We start from the raw sequence: 19,632 nt of genomic DNA on the forward strand, positions 1-19,632 counted from the left end.
GGGAAGAGCATATTGCAATGGTAGAAAAACTGTTTGAAAGGTTGTCCAAGGCTAATCTTACTGTGAACCTCGCTAAAAGTGAGTTTGGTCATGCTACAGTTACATATCTGGGTTATGCAGTAGGCCAAGGCCAACTGGCTGCTGTACAGGACAAGGTTCAAGCTATTGCTGAGGTTCCCGTTCCAACTGGTAAGAAAGCTTTGAGAATGTTTTTAGTAATGGTTGAGTATTATCGTAAGTTTTGCAAGAACGTTGCTGACACCATTCTCCCCCTAACGAAATTACTTGGGAAGAGTGAAAGATTAGTATGGAATGATCCTTGCCAAGAGGAATTTGAACATCTGAAAGCCATCCTGTGTTATCATCCTCTGCTCAAAGCACCTGATTTTTCAAAACCATTCTCTATAGCAACAGACACTAGTGACGAAGCTGCTGGGGCAGTATTGTTACAGAAAGGTGTGGATGACATTGAACACCCAGTAGCTTATTCCTCAAAGAAATTTAATGTGCATTAGGAAAATTATTCCACTGTTGAAAAGGAATTGCTCGCACTTATTCTGGCATTTTGAAGACTATGTTTGTCCTGCCCAGAGACCACTTGTGGTTTACACGGATCACAATCCGTTGGTGTTTCGAACTAAGATGAAGGATAGGAATAGAAGGTTATTAAATTGGACTCTGATATTGCAAGAATATGACCAGACAATGAAACATGTGAAAGGTACTGACAACATTATAGCTGATAGTTTATCTAGATGTTAAGTTAGAAATTCTACACGTTTTTGCTCTATTATCTGTTGATTATACATGTTTCAAACTTTATAATTTTCAGTTAAAGTAAAATTTTGCCTGCGTCAGAGAGAGAGAGAGAGAGAGAGAGAGAGAGAGAGAGAGAGAGAGAGAGAGAGAGAGAGAGAGAGAAAGTGAGTAAGTGAGTTGTGGAACAAAGACACCTTGTTAAAAAGAGAGAGAGAGAAAGAGAGAGAGAGGCAAGGACTGCTCACAGTTTGTTTATACTTTCTACAAGGATACTAGCAGCATCCATGTTCTTACAGAGAGAGAAGGGAGGAGCTGCTCTATGGACAGTTGGTATTCAGCGTGGTGAGATAAATAGAAGGTCAGCTGTTAGACCTACAGACACATGCTTTTGGACACTGAATGAGCTTTGTTGTGCCCACAGAAAAGTTGGGTTTTGGAGGATTGATCAGGCGGATCGATCAGTGGCTCTAGCAGTGCACAAAGGGTGTGACCGGTGGGGAGTTATTCGTGTGCCACCCTTGCTGGGTTGACAATTCCACCACAGAAGAATGGTCTGAGTTCGTTGTGGTCACAGTCGGTGACTTCTAAAGGATTTCCGAGGACAACAGGAAGATTGACAGCGTCAGCTCACCTGAAGACTCAGACTTCTCCCTCTCTCTCGCTCCATCACTACTCAATTCAATACCACGAACTGAACTGAACTTTACTCTCATCGGAAGACTATCTATTTACCCCTAGACCTGATGAAGCTTGTTTTTCATATATTTCCACATTTACTTATACATATATATATATATATATATAAGCACTGCTAACCTGTTTGATTTATCTGCACTTATATTACTGAATTACTTAGTAACTAATATATACCATTAGTTATTTGCAATACTGGATTCCAAAGTGCTTTCCATTTCTGCTGGTTCTTCAACCCGTCACGGGGTACGTGACAATAGATATATTGTATGTGCAGAGTAAGTAATTTCATATATTCCTTTCCATTCTAAAATTAAAGGACATAATTTTGTGCTGAAATTTGCTGACATGGATTAACAATCTTTTGACTGACTGGAAACAGACCAAGGGAGTTTCTTCTCTTCTCTGTGGCAGACATTTACTCTTGGGCCAGTGAAGGGATCGGAGTTTTGAAACAGCTGCTCACAATCCACATGTCATCTGGCCAAGTTAACTACATTTAGACACTCCAAGTTCACAGACGGCAGGAAGCTGGGAATAGAATTTAAGAACAGATCGATGGGGAGATACTGAGCAATTATGCAATAGGTTAGTTTAGGCATACCTGGAGTATTGTGTTTGTGAAACAAATTTGCATCCCTTGTTCACTCACCTGTCGATCTGTTAACTTCCTGAATCCAGCCCGGCAGAGGTACCGTCGTCATCTCCTAACATTTCACCTTCATTCCATGTCTTTTCATTATCATTTCCCTGGTCAGTGATGCCATCTCTCCCTGACCGGCTTACCTTTGGCAAAAGTATATTCACCGGGAAGCACAGGAAAGACACTCCAGTGGTGGCGCTCATCTCACGCACAATGGACAATAATGGTGTTTCTTAGCGTCAATCACACCAGGCACAGGACTTCTCTGAAGGAATTCCTCACATCTGTCCCTTGGGCTCAAACATCTTCAACTGTATCCTCAATGACTTTTCTTTCACTGCAACATTTGAAGAGTGATATCACAAACACGAGAAAATCTTGAGATGCGGGAAATCCAATTTAAACACACACAAACTGTTGGAGGAACTCAGCAAGTCAGGCAGCATCTGTGGATCAGACGCCATCTGTGTAAAGTTACTATTGTATATGGAGCAGATCGCTCGGCTGTTTTTTTTTAAATGCAAAGTGATGTGTGTTTTCAGCATTGTCAGTTTTGGTTTCCAAGTTCATTGTCTCCAGCATGTTCTTCAATTTTTGACACAATCTGATTGAAACATATAAGATTATTAAGGTATTGGACATGCTGGAAGCAGGAAGCATGTTTCCGCTGATGGGCGAGTCCAGAACCAGAGGCCACAGTTTAAGAATAAGGGGTAGGCCATTTAGAATGGAGTTGCGGAAAAAAAAATTCAACCAGAATGTTGTGGATATGTGGAATGCTTTGCCCCAGAAGGCAGTGGAGGCCATGTCACTGAATACTTTCAATAGGGAGATGGATAGAGCTCTTAAAGATAGCGGAATCAAAGGTTATGGGGATAAGGCAGGAACTGGATACTGATTGATGATCAGCCATGATCACAGTGAATGGCAGTGCTGGCTCGAAGGGACGAAGGGCCTACTCCTGCACCTATTGTCTATTGTCTAATCCAAACGGCACCAGCCTGTCACACTTCCCAAACCCCACACACCACCAGCACAGTTTGTGGCTGGACTTGTACTGACCAGGACTTCGTCCCTCTCCTTCCAAAAACATCTAATAATAAAGCCCTGCACTCCAGCCGCTCAAATCTACAACAACACTGAGCCTTGGAATCTCTACTTCATGCTAATCCAGGTTGTTTGTTGTTTAACAGAACTACTGTCACAGCAATTCCTACACGCATTCGTAATGTGAATTCTGTCTGCGGAAAACACCTGTTGATCGTATCTGATCCCAGGACCTCTATATTCAATAATGCTGAGCTAACAGAATTATTTTGTGCCATTCTGATGGCAGTTTTTCAACTGATAAACCTTGTCTCTCCAGGGATTCGGTGTAGCCTGCCGAACGTTCCCACAGTTTCTTAGTCTTCCCGTTCAAATTAAATAAATTCGTAGAATCAAGCAGGGGGCCAAAGTCACGAAGAGCGTCAGTGAATTCGGTCTGACTGCTACACCCTGACACAAGATCTCGGACGGCAGACCCACCGGCCATGGAGTAGATCATGAGAATAGAAAGAAACTGCACCAGTTTCCTTCTAAAGACCATTGGGCACTAGATGCCGTCCCTTCTGATCATGGAATATAGAAAGAAACTTCGAACTACAGTACAGGACAAGACGGTTTGACCCACAATGTTGTGTGGAACCAACTGAAAACTATATCAATAAATCTCCATGAAGTGATCGCTCCTACCCACACAATGTCATTATCCCAGGCTGCAGATTGTGAGCATCCTCCACCCTCTAAGCAAACACTTAACCTTCATATCTCCTCTGAATCTACACCCTCTCACCTCCAATGCATGCCCTCTGTTACTGGAGATTTCTATCCTGGGAAAAAGAAACTCCATCTCTGCTTGATCTGCGCCTCACATAATCTTACAAACCTCTATCAGATCTGCCCTCAGCCTCCACCGATCCAAAGAAAATAACCCAACTTTGTCAAGCCTCTCATAATAGCCTGTCCCCTAAACCAGGCAGCAACCTGGCAAACCTCTTCTGCACCCTCTACACTACCTCAACATTATTCCTATATTGGGGCGAGCATAACTGTATGTAATGCTTCAGATGCGGCATAACCAGGGTCTTTTTAAATTACCTCGTGACATTTGAATTCAAGGCCTCAAATAATAAGACAAGCAGTCTATAAGCATTGGCAACCACATGATCAACCTGTGTAGCCACTTTGAAGGAGCTATAAATGTCGGCCCCAAGATCATGCCATAAACTGATTACTGTCTCCTTGCACTTGTCTAACCATTTATTTGGGCTGAACTCCATCTGACGTTTCTCTGCCCATATCTGCAACTGATCGAAATTACCCAGAAGCCGTAGCACAGATCACTGCAGAATACTGCTGACCACAGACCTCGAGCTCCAGGCAGGCGAGCTTGTTGTCCTTCTTGGATGCGAGAAAAGGGAAGAAACGGCAGTTTGAGGCGTGAATCCGGCGGAGAATGAAGTGTAGGAGAGGTCCATGGCAGACGGTGGAGAGTGAGTCCCGGAGTGGTGGCAGAGAGATGGACAGGGCCCGTAGGTATCTCCGCATGGCAGCGAGCGTGGCGCGGAGAATCCTGTGGGAGCAGCGGAACGAGCAGTGGTCAATGAAACGGAGGTACCTGGGATCCTTGCTGGGCCCGAACTGGGAGGCCTGGAACCGGAGCTGGAATCCCTGCGGTAACAGATGGTGGCGGAGACACGCTCCCAGGAAGGAGCCGTGGCTGTGGTAGCGGGTCTGAGACAGGATGTGGTCGAAGAGTCGGAGAGAGGCAGAGATCACAGAGGGGGAGCAGTGAGAGAGGGTCTCACTGAACTCCTGTCGAAGAGAGGATTTAAACTTCTTCACGGTAGGCATACCTTGAAGAGAGTTCGCAGCGGAGTAGCAAATCATAAACACAAAATAATCTGCAGATGCTGTTGTCAAAGGAACACTCACAATGCGCTGGAGGAACTCAGCAGGTCAGTCAGCATCAGTTGAAAAGATTAGTCGACGTTTCGGGTCGAAACCCTTTGTCAGGACTGAAGGAAGAACTTTGGGGAGGGTTTGAAGAATGCTGGTAGTTGAAAAAAAACAGTAATTTGAAAGACAAAGGGGAGGGGGAGGGGAGGCAGGGAGGTGATTAGCAGGAGAACAATGCGCAGTAGTAGAAGGAGGCGGAACTATGAGGGAGGTGATGCGAAATAGGGATAGAGGATGGGAGAGGGGAGGGAATTACCGGAAGTTGGAGAATTCTATGTTAATACCAAGGGGCTGGAGACTACCTAGACGGTATATGAGGTGTTGCTCCTCCAACCTGAGTTTAGCCTCATCATGGCAGTAGAGGAGGCCATGTATGGACGTATCTGAATGGGAATGGGAAGCAGAGTTGAAGTGGGTGGCTACCGGGAGATCCTGTCTGTTGTGGCGGACGGAGTGGAGGTGCTCGACGAAGTGGTCCCCCGATCTGTGTCGGGTTTCACCGATGTAGAGGAGACCGCACTGGGAGCACCGGATGCAATAGATGACCCGAACAGATTCAAAAGGGAAGTGTTGCCTCACCTGGAAAGACTGTTTGGGGCCCTGAATGTTGGCAAGAGAGGAGGTGTTGGGACAGGTGTAGCACTTACGCTTACAGGGATAAGTGCCGGGTGGGAGATTCGTGGGGATGGACGTGTGGATAAGTGAGTTGCGGAGGGATCGATCCCTGCGGAAAGCGGAGAGGGGTGGAGAGGTAAAGATGTGCTTAGTGGTTCTTAGTGCTTAGCCTGTTCCTAATATTGTACTGCAGGGGTCAAGACATTTTCCTCCCTGTTACAATCAAATGAGAGATGTAAAGGATGAGAAAAGAATAAGCCGTTGAAGGACCTTTGAGAAACAGAATGAGATCATGCGAATGAAGATAGTGTAACACCAGACAACAGATGACTGATGCTGAAGATAAAGGACTTGAATACTGAATTCAGCCGACCCAGTCCTTCACATGCATATTGTAGTGTTTTAGTCACACCAATAGAGGGCATGGATCCCATCAAGTCCAAGTCAGTTCTCTGGAGGGATATCCATTTCCCCTCCAGACAGCTTGCAAGCCATATCCTTCAACTGCCAATGCTATTTCCATTTGAAATCACATCTACTTCCAACAACCTAAAACATCAGATTCCTGGACTTGATCTTGCTGTATCAAAAAGTTCTTCATTTACATCCTTTATTGGTTGCCCAAAACCTCAAATCCATCTCATCTAATTCAGAAGTAAATTTATTTGCCTTACCTAATGGCTAGATATTAGATTAGATTATGAGGACACTCAGTCCTCGTTCACTGTCATTTAGAAATGCATGCATTAAGAAATGGTACAATGTTCCCCTAGTATGATGTCACCGAAACACAGGACAGACCAAGACTAAAACTGACAAAAAACACATAATTATAACATACAGTTACAACAGTGCAAAAGAATACCGTAATTTGATAAAGAGCAGACCATGGGCATGGTAAAAATAAAAGTCTCAAAGTCCCGATAGCCCCAACATCTCACGCAGACGGTAGAAGGGAGAAACTCTCCCTGCCATGAGCCTCCAGCGCCGCAAACTTGCCGATGCAGCATTCTGGAAGCACCTGACCACAGCTGACTCTGAATCCGCCCGAAAACTTGGAGCCCCCGACCAGCCCTCCGACACCAAGCACTGTCTCTGCCGAGTGCTTCGACCCTGCCCCGCCCACCGAGCAACAGCAAAGCCAAGGACTCGGGGCCTTCCCCTCCGGAGATTTCAGATCACACAGTAGCAGTGGCAGCGAAACAGGTAGTTCAGAAGTTTCACCAGATGTTCCTCCGTGTTCTCACGTCTGCCTCCATCAAGTCAGAATTGTGCACGGCACCCTACTTGATAGATAACAGATATTCATCACGGAGTGGCTGCTGTGCACCGCGTCGCGTCGCCATTTTCTCCTCTCCAATTTAACATCAACATATCAAATGGAGCCTGGACAATGATACAATGTCTGCCTTAGGATTTGAGTGCAAGATTGCTCACTTCCACTCTGGTTCCTCTATCCCGATTTCACATCACCTCCCTCATAGTTCTGCCTCCTTCTACTACTGTGCATTGTTCTCCTGCCAATCACCTCCCTGCTTCCCCTCCCCCACCCCTTCATCTTTCAAATTACTGTTTTGTTCAACTACCAGCATTCTTCAAACCCTCCCCACAGTTCTTCCTTCAGTCCTGACGAAGGGTTTCGACCCGAAACGTCGACTAATCTTTTCAACTGATGCTGACTGACCTGCTGAGTTCCTCCAGCGCATTGTGAGTGTTCCTAAGAGTACCGTCTGTGGTCCAATCCACCTGGGGGCAAACCCTGGCCTTTCTGGCAGCACCCTCACCATAACTTGGTCACCGGGCTGTGGAAAAACCATCCCCTCTCCCTCTGGCTCCTTTTGATCAGCCATTCACTGTTGTTATTTCGCTCGGTCCTTTAATACTTTAAATTGGTTCCAAAGGTCTTTCATGTATTAGGTCATTCTATCCCTGAATGTCCCAGGCTCCCCGCAACTCATAATTACCCCATAAGGGAGTCGCATTGCTCACCCCATCAATAATTCGTAGGGGCTGAGACCCAAAGTGCAGTTCAGGGTTGCGTGCAATCTCATCAAGATTCCTGGTAATACATCAACCCATGTCTTTCCTGTCTCAGCTATAGCTTTGGCTAACGCATTCTTGATTGCTCGGTTCATCCTTTCTACCATCTCTGAACTCTGGGGGTAGTAGGGTATGTGGAACCGTTGTCGAATCCCTAGTAGTTGGCACATTTCCTTCATCACTTTCCCCGTGAAATGTGCTCCCTGATCTGAATCCACCTGAACTGGGGTTCCCCAGCTTGGGAGGATTTCCTGAACTAGGATCCATGCAGCAGTGCGGGCGGTGCAGTCACTTGTTGGGAAAGCCTCTACCCACCGAGTGAAGTGATCCATAATTACCAGACAGTGGCTTTTCCCCCGGCTTTTTAGCAGGGGCCCTGTGAAGTCTATCTGGATGTTTTCCAGGGTCCCCTCGGCCGAGGCTGATTTGCCAGCTGTAGCTTTCTGCCCTTACCAGGGTTATGCTGGGCACAAATGATACAACGGCGGCAGAATTTCTCAACATCCCCACCCATCCCTGGCCACCACCAGTCCTGCTGGAGGGTTGTGATCATGCTCTGCCTTCCCTCATGCATCGCCCCATGATAAAACTTTAGTAGTATCTGTCTAATACAGGGTGGGTCCATCACGACTATTTCCTCCCCGTGTGTCCAGCACCCATCTGATCCCTCCTTTGCTCCTTTTAATCTCTATTTTTCCTTCTCTTCAGCCTCTACCTCTTCATATAATTTTACTAAGCTAGCTTCTGTCGTTTCCTCCTGCACACTTGCAATTTCAGTTGCCTCTTGCCCCCCTGCTGCCTTATTCGCAGCAATGTCTGCCCTCAGAGGAACTGGGAAAACTTTATATTCTGGAGTGGCCGCAGTCTCTCTGAGTATCCCTGGTGTTTTTGTTCCTTCGCTATACCCTGAGCAGCAGTCAGTGTGTCATTTTGTATAGGGTCCTGCTTAGGGGGTTTATACAGACCCTCCTCTATTTTAACTGGGTTTATCTTTACCTGCCCACAATCTTGCTTGTCTCTAGCCCACACTGCTGGGAACTGTTGACAAGGTAACCCATAGACACCATCCTGGCTCCAGTCTCTAATGATCAGGGCAGCTGCACCTATGCTAGCCAGGCCGTGTATTCTGTTGGTTGAGCGCGTTCACTGCCCCTGACTCGTCCACATTATTTCTCTCTTTCCCGAATCTACAAAAGCTCCTGCTTCCCTTAGGATGTCTATTCCAAGGATCGTGCCCTCATTATTTGGACATACCCAGAAATGCACTGGACGCTGCACTCCCCCGATTTCTAGTACCTGCAATTCGCTTCTCTTTGCGTTGACTGTTTTCCCTCCTACACCCCTGATATAACTGGCCTGTCTGGTTGCTGGTAAGGGTAGGTTTGTTATCGATACCGATGCCCCTGTGTCCATTAACATATTGCATTGCCAACCCCTAACAATGCCGTTGTGTACATCCACGGGTCACCAGCGCTGGCAGGGCAGCCCGCTGCCACATCTTTTTCTGTCCTAAGAGGCACCGTTACTAGCTCTTTTATCTGATCGACAGTCAGACCGGTTGCTGATGGGGTGAGTGACTGGGTGTCTGCTGTGACCTTCGCCTGGGTTTCCCCCCCTCCCTTTTGGACACTGTCTCCAGCCATGCCCCGATAGGCCACAGCTGTAGCATATCAACTCCTTCACTGCCTTATACTTGGTCCGGCAGTCCTTTGCTGGGTGCCCTGGCTGCCGGCAAGCAAAACAAGCCCTCCGGGACATCACAGCAGCTGCATCCACTATACCCACTTTACGATTTCTCTTGCCTTTTTTATGGTCTATCTCACTGGCCCACAAAACTATCTCAGAGTAGTTGGACCCTACCGTTATGCCTGAATCTAAAACTTCCCGGTGGGCTGAGCTCAGGCCTTGCTTCAGCATTTTTAGGAAGACTGGGTCGTCCCTCCCTGGGTTATCCAACCCTGGATACTCGTACACTCGGTATTTACGTTCTGCATAATCCATGGCTGTCTCGTCAGCCCTCTGGGTCACTGCCATTATCGTTCCCCAGCTACACCCGCCTCCCCCCAGCCGCTGCCTCGCTTCCCCTTTAAAAGAGCGATATCTTTCTTCATCAGTGGCGCTCCTGGTAGTTGTCCATGTACAATCCTGCACCCTCTGGGCCATCCTGTCCTACATATTCCTCGGGCACTTGGCTTTCACTAACACATGTACATCTTTAGGGTGCATCTGGTGAATTTCAACCATTTCCTCGAGTTTGCGCTATAACTCTGAATTCCCACAGGCGACTTTAAGTGAGGGCAACTTGGACAAAATGCTCTGTTTCTCCCCGGGGGTAAAGGGCTTATGAATAGTCATAATCAAGGTCAAGGGCTGGCTCGGATCATCAGAGTTCTCAACCTGATGTTGCCTGACTTCAATAGGTGCCATTCTGGTTGATCTCTCTGGGTAAAACCTCTCCCTGAGATATCTCCATACTAATTCCCACACTACGCAAAATATAAAACCGCAGAGTATGTATTCCACAATCTGCCCATTTTGAGCACCCAAACTCATGATGCCTGCTGTATTCCCTTGCATCACACTTGCAAACGCATACACTAAAATGCAGCTCCCCGAACGAGTATACACGCCCCCACTCTGGCGTCTCGAACCGTACCGTTGGTTACCACCTTTCGCAACTGGTGGTTCAAGTCTCACCAAGTTAACCAAGTTGACATGCAAAGGTTCCTCACTTATATAAACACACATGCACACACGCACACACTACTTTAATATCTACCAGTTCAGCTCTCCACGTTCGTCATACCTCGTGTTCCCGTGTGTCCGCCGACCGAACAGATCCAAGTGTGAGTGTTATTTTAGAAAAATACTCACCAACTTGGACTGCTAGGATCGCTGGCCACTAGACAGATCACGAAGTATCCCACTCCTGACACCAAATGTTGTATCGTGGGTGAAATCATCGGACAGACAGAGTCACTGGTAGATACAAAGCAGCTTCTTTATTCAACACAACAAGGTACAGCAGGCATCTTACGGACGGAGACGCTTTCTGTAGAAAGGTCTGCTAGCCCAATGTGGGCTCAATATTTATATACTTTATACTTTATTGTCGCTAAACAATTGGTACTAGAACGTACAATCATCACAGCGATATTTGTTTCTGCACTTCACATTCCCTGGATTACAAATATTGAAAATTAAAAATAGTTAAAATTTGTAAATATTAAAAATTTAAATTATAAAACATAAACAGAAAGTAGAAAATGGGAAGTAAGGTAGTGCAAAAAAACCGAGAGGCAGGTCCAGATATTTGGAGGGTATGGCCCAGATCCGGGTCAGGATCTGTTCAGCAGTTTTATCACAGTTGGAAAAAAGCTGTTCCCAAATCTGGCCGTACGAGTCTTCAAGCTCCTGAACCTTCTCCCGGAGGGAAGAGGGACGAAAAGTGTGTTGGCTGGGTGGGTTGTGTCCTTGATTAACCTGGCAGCACGGCTCCAACAGCTTGCGGTGTAAAGTGAGTCCAAGGACGGAAGATTGGTTTGTGTGATGTGCTTCGCTGTGTTCACAATCTTCTGCAGCTTCTTTCGGTCTTGGACAGGACAACTTCCATAGCAGGTTGTGATGCACCCTGGAAGAATGCTTTCTACGGTGCATCTATAAAAATTCGTGAGGGTTTTAGGAGACAGGCCAAATTTCTTTAGTTTTCTCAGGAAGTAAAGGTGCTGGTGGGCTTTCTTGGCAGTGAACTCTGCTTGGTTGGACCAAGTCAGGTCATTTGTGATACTGACCCCGAGGAACTTAAAGCTTAAATATGCTAAACACAAAGGCAATCTCTACTTGAAAAGTTGCAGACAATGCATAGGCAATGCTTCCTTTTGAAGCTACACACAAAATATCACACCATCCTTTCCTTCTGACGCCAACATATCTGGGTTAGTATCCACAGCCTTTAGGATTTACTTGGCATTTTGCGTGCTAACACAGAAGACAATTAATATTTATAATGTATAGATAATACTGTCTTCAAAACTACAGCATTAGGTCAATCTATGGCACCAGAAGCATCTGGTATTTACACCTTTTAGGAAGCCCATTGTGGTGGACTCAATCCACAGTCCTTTGTCAAACTGTTAAAATAGAAATCTCTACCTAAAAAAAACTCACTCAAACAGCATGAATACTTTCTATCGGCACTTTACTTGTAGGGACAGTGATGGTGAAAGGGGGAGGGAAAGAAGACCTGGGGAGGAGTGGTCTCAAGATCCTCAGGTGTTCCTCCCGATGGGATAAAGCACAAAGAGGGGAAATATCAAAGAGAGATGAGAATGGAACTGTGATTGTCATGAGAGATTTAATCAGAAGCAGATTACGGTAGCGCTGCATTGAGCACCTTTGCTCTGTGAGCTGCAGCAACCATGATCTGCTGGTGACAACCCATTCCAATTGAGTTTCCGATTCACATGCCGACATATCGGTCCCTTACAGCTGTCTTAACCGGTAGTGGGGTAGTAATGGGACAAGCTCCCACTTCCCATCAAATGCTGACAATGGTGTGAGCCTCAAATTGCCTCTGTCAATCAAGTCCAGCTCCTGGCTTTTACATATGGCTTCGCTAATACACTCGATGAATTGTTTCTAGTGCAAATGGGTTTACTGGCGTGATATAACCAACTGCTATGGACAGATGGGGCTCCTCAGCCATACTTGACAGATCAAGTGGAAGAAAAATTCTGATCTCAGACCTCCACTGGCCTGTGGCAAGACCCATTCATGGGAAGACTTCGGGAGTAAACCCTGAGGAACAATCCGGAGCTGGATTGCCTGTCGGTCCTGTGTTCAATGCAGACTGGCAATCCTGCAACACCGCTGGTGCCTGACTGCATCGGTCTCTGCCGTTGCTTTGGATTCATCAGCTGTGTGGAGAGCAGGGGCCCCTGCATGGGCAACTGCTTGCTTTCCATATCGTAATTCCCCGACTTGCAGATCGGCTTCAAAACACGGGTGCAATATCCATGGTCGATCCTGACCAGCGGAGGGCCATGATCAACATGTCTGTACATGGCCTCCTCTCCCGCTACAGTGAGGCTGAGTGCAGGTTGGACGAGCAACGCCTCATATTCTGACAGTGTAGTCTCCAATCTCGATGGCATGAACATTGATTTCTCCAAATTCAAGAATAACTACCTATGGCTTCCACAACCCACCCCAACTTTTCTTCTGACTTTTCACCCATTCTGATGGCCAATTAACCCCTTCACCTCTCCTCATGCACCCTCATGACCTGCCCATCAAGTCTCTCTGGTTTTCCACCTCCTCCGTGTCATCCCATGGTCCAACATTCTCTCCTATTAGATTTCTTTCTCTTCATCTCTTTGCCTTTTCTGCCTGTCACCCAGCTCCTCACATCATCATCCCTCCACAAACCACACGTTCCCCACCCCTCACTTGTCCTCCTCCCCCTCCCCCACCACCTTATTCCGGCTTTTGTCCCTTTCTTTCTAATCCCGATGAAGGTTCTCAGCCCATAATGTCGACTGTTTGCTGAGTTCTTCCAGCGTTTTCTGTGTGTTTGCTTCAGCCTGTGTATTGATTAAGCTAATTGAACTGGTACAGTGGAAGAGGAATTAGTGGAATGGTCAGAGACAGTTTCTTACAGCAGTATCTCACCCATGAACGGGCTATTTCAGAGGTAATCTGTGTAATGAGGTGGGATTACAGAGAGATCTTGTGGTGAAGGATCCCTGAAGAAGTGATCACAATGTGGGAGATCTCCAGATCACAGATTGAGGGTGAACACCAGGGTCAGAACCAGTGTCCTCAACCTAAATAAAGACAATTACAGAGACGTGACAGTGGAGTTGTCTGGGACAGATGGGGTAAATAGGCTCAGGGACAGGTCAGTAATGAGCAGTGGCAGATGTTCAAGGAGACTGTTCGTAACACTCAGCAGACGTTGTTCCTGATTAGATAGAGGGATCACAGACAGCAAAGAACATTCTGTGGTCAAAGGAGGCAGACAAGAGGATCAGGACTTTTCCAGGAACCAGTGATGAGACTAAATCTAAAACTAACAAGAAAAAAGCAGAGAGATTAACTCCAATAATTTGCATTAGTGTTCACAGTGGGGGCACAGCAAACATCCCATAGATATCTCATGGTGACATTTCAACATTGTGCCATAATGTGTAACAATCACCATCACGAGGGAAAAAAATAATGGGACTAAACGCAAACATTACTTGGTCCCAAAGACCTGCACTGGAGGCTTTCACAGGAAGTCTGGAGAGAAAGTAGAGACATTGAAGTCTGTCAAAACTCACTGTTACAGAAAGGTCCCAGTGGAGTTGAAAGCCATTGTTGAAAAAGGGTGGAGGATGAAAAGCAGGTAACTGTAGTCCAGTTAACTTCACTTCAGGTAACGGAGTCTGTAATCTATAAAGAAATAATGTAATTTAGAAAAGTTTAATGTCATTGAAATAAGTCACCAGGGTTCACAGTCAAATTCACACAGCACAGAAACGAGCCCTTCAGATCAAATGGTCCACGCTGACCAAAGTTCCCATCTGAGCTCATGGTCTGTAACCCCCTCACCACCACATTATGATCAAGGTTATCCTCCTCTTTGTCCCATTTCCTTCCATTTGGCCCATAACCTTCAAAACCTTTCCTTTCCATCTACCTGCCCAAGTGCCTTTTTAATGTACCTGACTCAACCACTCCCCATTGCAGCTCATTCCATTTACTGACCAGTCTGTGTGTGGAAAAGTTGCCCTTCAGGTCCTTATTAAATCCCATCTTAAACCAATGCCCTCCAGTTCTTGATTCCCTAACACTGGCAAAAGGACTGTTCTCTTTGACCCAACCCTGGTCCTTCATGAATTTATACGCCTCTGCAATATCAGCACTCATTTTCCAACAGTCCAGGGAAAATTGTCAAAAATCCTTTCCACAAATCTCCTCTGCACTCTTTCCAGCTTAATGCTGTCTGTCATACGGCAGGGTGACCAAAACAAATCATTCTGGTCGCCAGTGAATCTTCTCAGCTCCAGGGTGGACAAGGTCAATTGTGTAATAAGGACACACTTCAGTAAAAACACTGACACCATATACCAAGCACACTGAGCTGCCAGAGCACAGCACCGGCCAGGGAGGAAACAGACCAGTATAACACCTGGCTCTCTACTACAAAGTTCAAAGCTGAAAGTAAATGCATTATCAAAATACATTTCTGTCACCGTATACAACCCTGAGATTAGATTTCTTGTGCGCATACTACCAGTTTGTTAGAGCGGTAGGGGAGGGTTGAACTAATTTGGCGGGGGTGGGTTGTAGAAACCAGAGTGGAGGCACTCAGGATAGGAGGGAAGGTAAAAAAGCAAAGATAGCATGCAATTACACTGTCAGATGATAGGACATCACCGCAGCCAGCAGGGTGAGTATCAGTGCATGAGGGATCAGAATCAAAGGGTAGCGATACTGCACTCAGAGTGTTATATCTCTATCCACAGAGTATAAGAAATAAGGTGGATGATCTTATTGCCCTATTACAGATTGTCAGATATGATGTCATGGCCATCGCTGAGTCGCGGCAGAAGGATGCTTGCAGTTGGGAGCTAAATGTCCAAGGTTACATGTTGTATCAGAGAGATAGGAAGGTAGGCAGAGGGGGTGGCATCAATTCAGTAGAAAGATGTGATATAGGATCAGAAGATGCTGAATCATTCTGCGTTGAGTTAAGAAACTGTAAGGGTAAAAGGACCCTGACAACAGTTATATACTGGCCTCCAAACAGTAGCCTGGATATGGACCACAGATTACAACAGGAAATAGCAAAGACGTGCCAAAGGGCAACGTTATGATAGTCATGGGAGATTTCAACATGCAGATAGATTGGGAAATTCAGGTTGGAAATAGATCTCAGGAGAGTGAGTTTGTTGAATACCTACAAGATGGCTTTTTAGAACAGGGATGAGCTACATTAGATTGGGTTTTATATAATGAAACCAGGGTAATTAGGGACCTTAAGGTAAAAGAATCCTTAGGAGACAGTGATGACAATATGATTGTGTTCAGCTTGAAATTTGATAGAAAGAAAGTAAAGTCTGACGTATCAGTATCTCAGTGAAGTACAAGACATTACAGTGGTACGAGAGAGGAGGTGGCCAAAGTAAATTGGAAGCAGATGCTGGCAAAGATCAAGCAGAGAAGCAATGGTGTGAGTTTGTGGGAAAAATAAGGAAGATGCAGGATAGATGTTTTCCAAAAAATGAAGAAACACTCAAATGGTAAAATGGGGCTGATGAGGGAAGTCACAGCTAATGTAAAAGCAAAAGAAAGTGCATCCAACAATGCAAAAATTAGTGGTAAGACAGAGGATTGGGAAGCTTTTAAAAGCCTACAGAAAGAATAACAGGAGGGAAAAGATGAAATGTGAAAACAAATAGCAAACAATATCAAACTGCATAGTAATAGTTTTTTGAAGTATATTAAAAATAAAGGAGAGATGAGAGTGGATATAGGACTGCTGGAATACGAGGGTGGAGAAATACTAAAGGGGGACAAGGAGATGGCAAATGAAGTAAACGGGTATTTTGCATGATTCTTTGCAGAAAACACTAGCAGTGTACCAGATATTGAAGAGTGTGAGGGAAGAGAAATGAATGCAGTTATTATTACAAGTGAGAAGGTGCTCAAAAAGCTGAAGGACCTGAGGGTACATGTCACCCGGACCAGGTGTACTGCACCCTACGGTTCTGAAAGAGATAGCGATAGAGATTGTGAGGGCATTAGTAATTATCTTTCAAAATCATTGGACTCTAGCATGGTGCCAGATGACTGGAAAACTGCAAATGTCACCCCACTCTTTAAGACTCCAGGAAAGCAACAGAAAGGAAATTATAGAGCCGTTAGCCTGAACTCAGTGGTTGGGAAGTTGTTGGAGTCAATTTTTAAGGGAGAAGTTATGGAGTACTTGGAGACACAGAACAAGATAGGACAAATACTCAAACACGAGGAATTCTGCAGATGCTGGAAATTCAAGCTACACACATCAAAGTTGCTGGTGAACGCAGCAGGCTAGGCAGCCTCTCTGGGAGGAGATACAGTCGATGTTTCAGGCCAAAACCCTTTGTCAGGACTAACTGAAGGAAGAGCTAGTAAGAGATTTGAAAGGGGGAGGGGGAGATCCAAAATGATAGGAGGAGACAGGAGGGGGAGGAATGGAGCCAAGAGCTGGACAGGTGATTGGCAAAAGGGATATGAGAGGATCATGGGACAGGAGGCCCAGGGAGAAGGAAAAGGGTGGGGGGGGGGAAACCCACAGGATGGGCAAGGGGTATAGTCAGAGGGACAGAGGGAGAAAAGGGAGAGTGAGAGAAAGAATGTATGTACATACATAACGGATGGGGTACGAGGGGGAGGTGAGGCATTAGCGGAAGTTAGAGAAGTCAATGTTCATGCCATCAGGTTGGAGGCTACCCAGACAGAATATAAGGTGTTGTTCCTCCAACCTGAGTGTGGCTTCATCTTTACAGTAGAGGAGGCCGTGGATAGACATGTCAGAATGGGAATGGGACGTGGAATTAAAATACGTATGTGGCCACTGGGAGATCCTGCTTTCTCTGGCGGACAGAGCATAGGTGTTCAGCAAAACGACCTCCCAGTCTGCGTCGGGTCTCACCAATATATAGAAGGCCACATCGGGAGCACCGGACGCGGTACATCACCCCAGCCGATTCACAGGTGAAGTGTCGCCTCACCTGGAAGGACAGTCTGGGGCCCTGAGTGGTGGTAAGGGAGGGAGTGTAAGGGCATGTGTAGCACTTGTTCTGCTTACAAGGATAAGTGCCAGGAGGGAGATCAGTGGGGAGGGATGGGGGGGACGAATGGACAAGGGAGCTGCGTAGGGAGCGATCCCTGCGGAAAGCAGAAGGTGGGGGGAGGGAAAGATGTTCTTAGTGGTGGGATCCCGTTGGAGGTGGCGGAAGTTACGGAGAGTAATATGTTGGACCCGGAGGCTGGTGGGGTGGTGGGTGGGGACCAGTGGAACCCTATTCCTAGTGGGGTGGCGGGAGAATGGAGTGAGAGCAGATGTGCGTGAAATGGGGGAGATACATTTGAGAGCAGAATTGATGGTGGAGGAAGGGAAGCCGCTCTCTTTAAAAAAGGAGGACATCTCCCTCGTTCTGGAATGAAAAGCCTCATCCTGAGAGCAGATGCGGCGGAGACGGAGGAATTGCGAGAAGGGGATGGCATTTTTGCAAGAGACAGGGTGAGAGGAGGAATAGTGCAGATAGCTGTGAGAGTCAGTAGGCTTATAGTAGACATCAGTGGATAAGCTGTCTCCAGAGATAGAGACAGAAAGATCTAGAAAAGAGAGGGAGATGTCGGAAATGGACCGGGGAAACTTAAGGGCAGGGTGAAAGTTGGAGGCAAAGTTAATAACTACATGGGGTGAGCTATGCCTGCCTTTTTGTTGGCTTTGTGGAACAATCTATGTTCCGATCCTATTCTGGCATCTGTTACCCACTTTTCCTTTGCTACATCGGCGCTGCTTCCTGCACGCATGCTGAGCTCGTTGACTTTATTAACTTCGCCTCCAACTTTCATCCTGCCCTCAAGTTTACCTGGTCCATTTCTGACACCTCCCTCCTGTTTCTAGATCTTTCTGTCTCTGTCTCTGTAGACAGCTTATCTACTGATGTCTACTATAAGCCTACTGACTCTCACAGCTATCTGGACTATTCCTCCTCTCACCCTGTCTCTTGCAAAAATGCCATCCCCTCCTCGCAATTCCCCCGTCTCCACCGCATCTGATCTTAGGATGAGGCTTTTCATTCCAGGACGAGGGAGATGTCCTCCTTTTTTAAAGAAAGGGGCTTCCCTTCCTCCCCCATTTCACGCACATCTGCTCTCACTGCATCCTCCCGCCACCCCACTAAGAATAGGGTTCCCCTGGTCCTCACCTACCACCCCACCAGCCTCCGGGTCCAACATATTATTCTCCGTAACTTCCGCCACCTCCAACAGGATCCCACCACTAAGCACATCTTTCCCTCCCCCCCACCGCTTTCCGCAGGGATTGCGCCCTATGCGACTCCCTTGTCCATTCGTCCCCACCATTGCTCCCCACTGATCTCCCTCCTGGCACTTATCCTTGTAAGCAGAACAAGTGCTACACATGCCCTTATACTTCCTCCCTTACCACCATTGAGGGGCCCAGACAGTCCTTCCAGGTGAGGCAACACTTCACCTGTGAGTCGGCTGGGGTGATATACTGCGTCCGGTGCTCCCGATGTGAACTTCTGTATATTGGTGAGACCCGACGCAGACTGGGAGATCGTTTTGCTGAACACCTATGCTCTGTCCGCCAGAGAAAGCAGGATCTTCCAGTGGCCACACATTTTATTTCCCATTCCCATTCTGACATGTCTATCCACGGCCTCCTCCACTGTAAAGATGAAGCACACTCTGGTTGGAGGAACAACACCTTATATTCTGTCTGGGTAGCTTCCAACCTGATGGCATGAACATTGACTTCTCTCACTCTCCTTTTTCTCCCTCTGAATATACCCCTTGCCCATCCTCTGAGTCCCCCCCCCACCTTTTCCTTCTCCCTGGGCCTCCTGTCCCATCATCCTCTCGTATCCCTTTTGCCAATCACCTGTCCAGCTCTTGGCTCCATCCCTCTCCCTCCTGTCTTCTCCTATCATTTTGGATCTCCCCCTCCCCCTCCCACTTTCAAATCTCTTATTAACTCTTCCTTCAGTTAGTCCTGACGAAGGGTGTTGGCCTGAAACGTCGAATGTATCTCCTCCTAGAGATGCTGCCTGGCCTGCTGCGTTCACCAGCAACTTTGATGTGTGCTGCTAGGACAAATA

The 19,632-nt window shown here is 46.6% G+C and overlaps 1 long non-coding RNA gene across 1 annotated transcript in view; it reads right to left on the minus strand.

Annotated features, from left to right (window-relative positions):
* The window catches only part of LOC140189094 (uncharacterized), a 144,526-nt gene that overhangs the window by 117,441 nt on the left and 7,453 nt on the right, over positions 1-19,632 (minus strand). Inside the window, exon 3 of the long non-coding RNA XR_011883450.1 lies at positions 14,074-14,185. This is a non-coding gene — a long non-coding RNA (uncharacterized lncRNA). The remainder of the gene's footprint in view (positions 1-14,073; positions 14,186-19,632) is intronic.

The sequence above is a fragment of the Mobula birostris genome, chromosome 28, assembly GCF_030028105.1.
Source record: "Mobula birostris isolate sMobBir1 chromosome 28, sMobBir1.hap1, whole genome shotgun sequence".
Classification (NCBI taxonomy): domain Eukaryota; kingdom Metazoa; phylum Chordata; class Chondrichthyes; order Myliobatiformes; family Myliobatidae; genus Mobula; species Mobula birostris.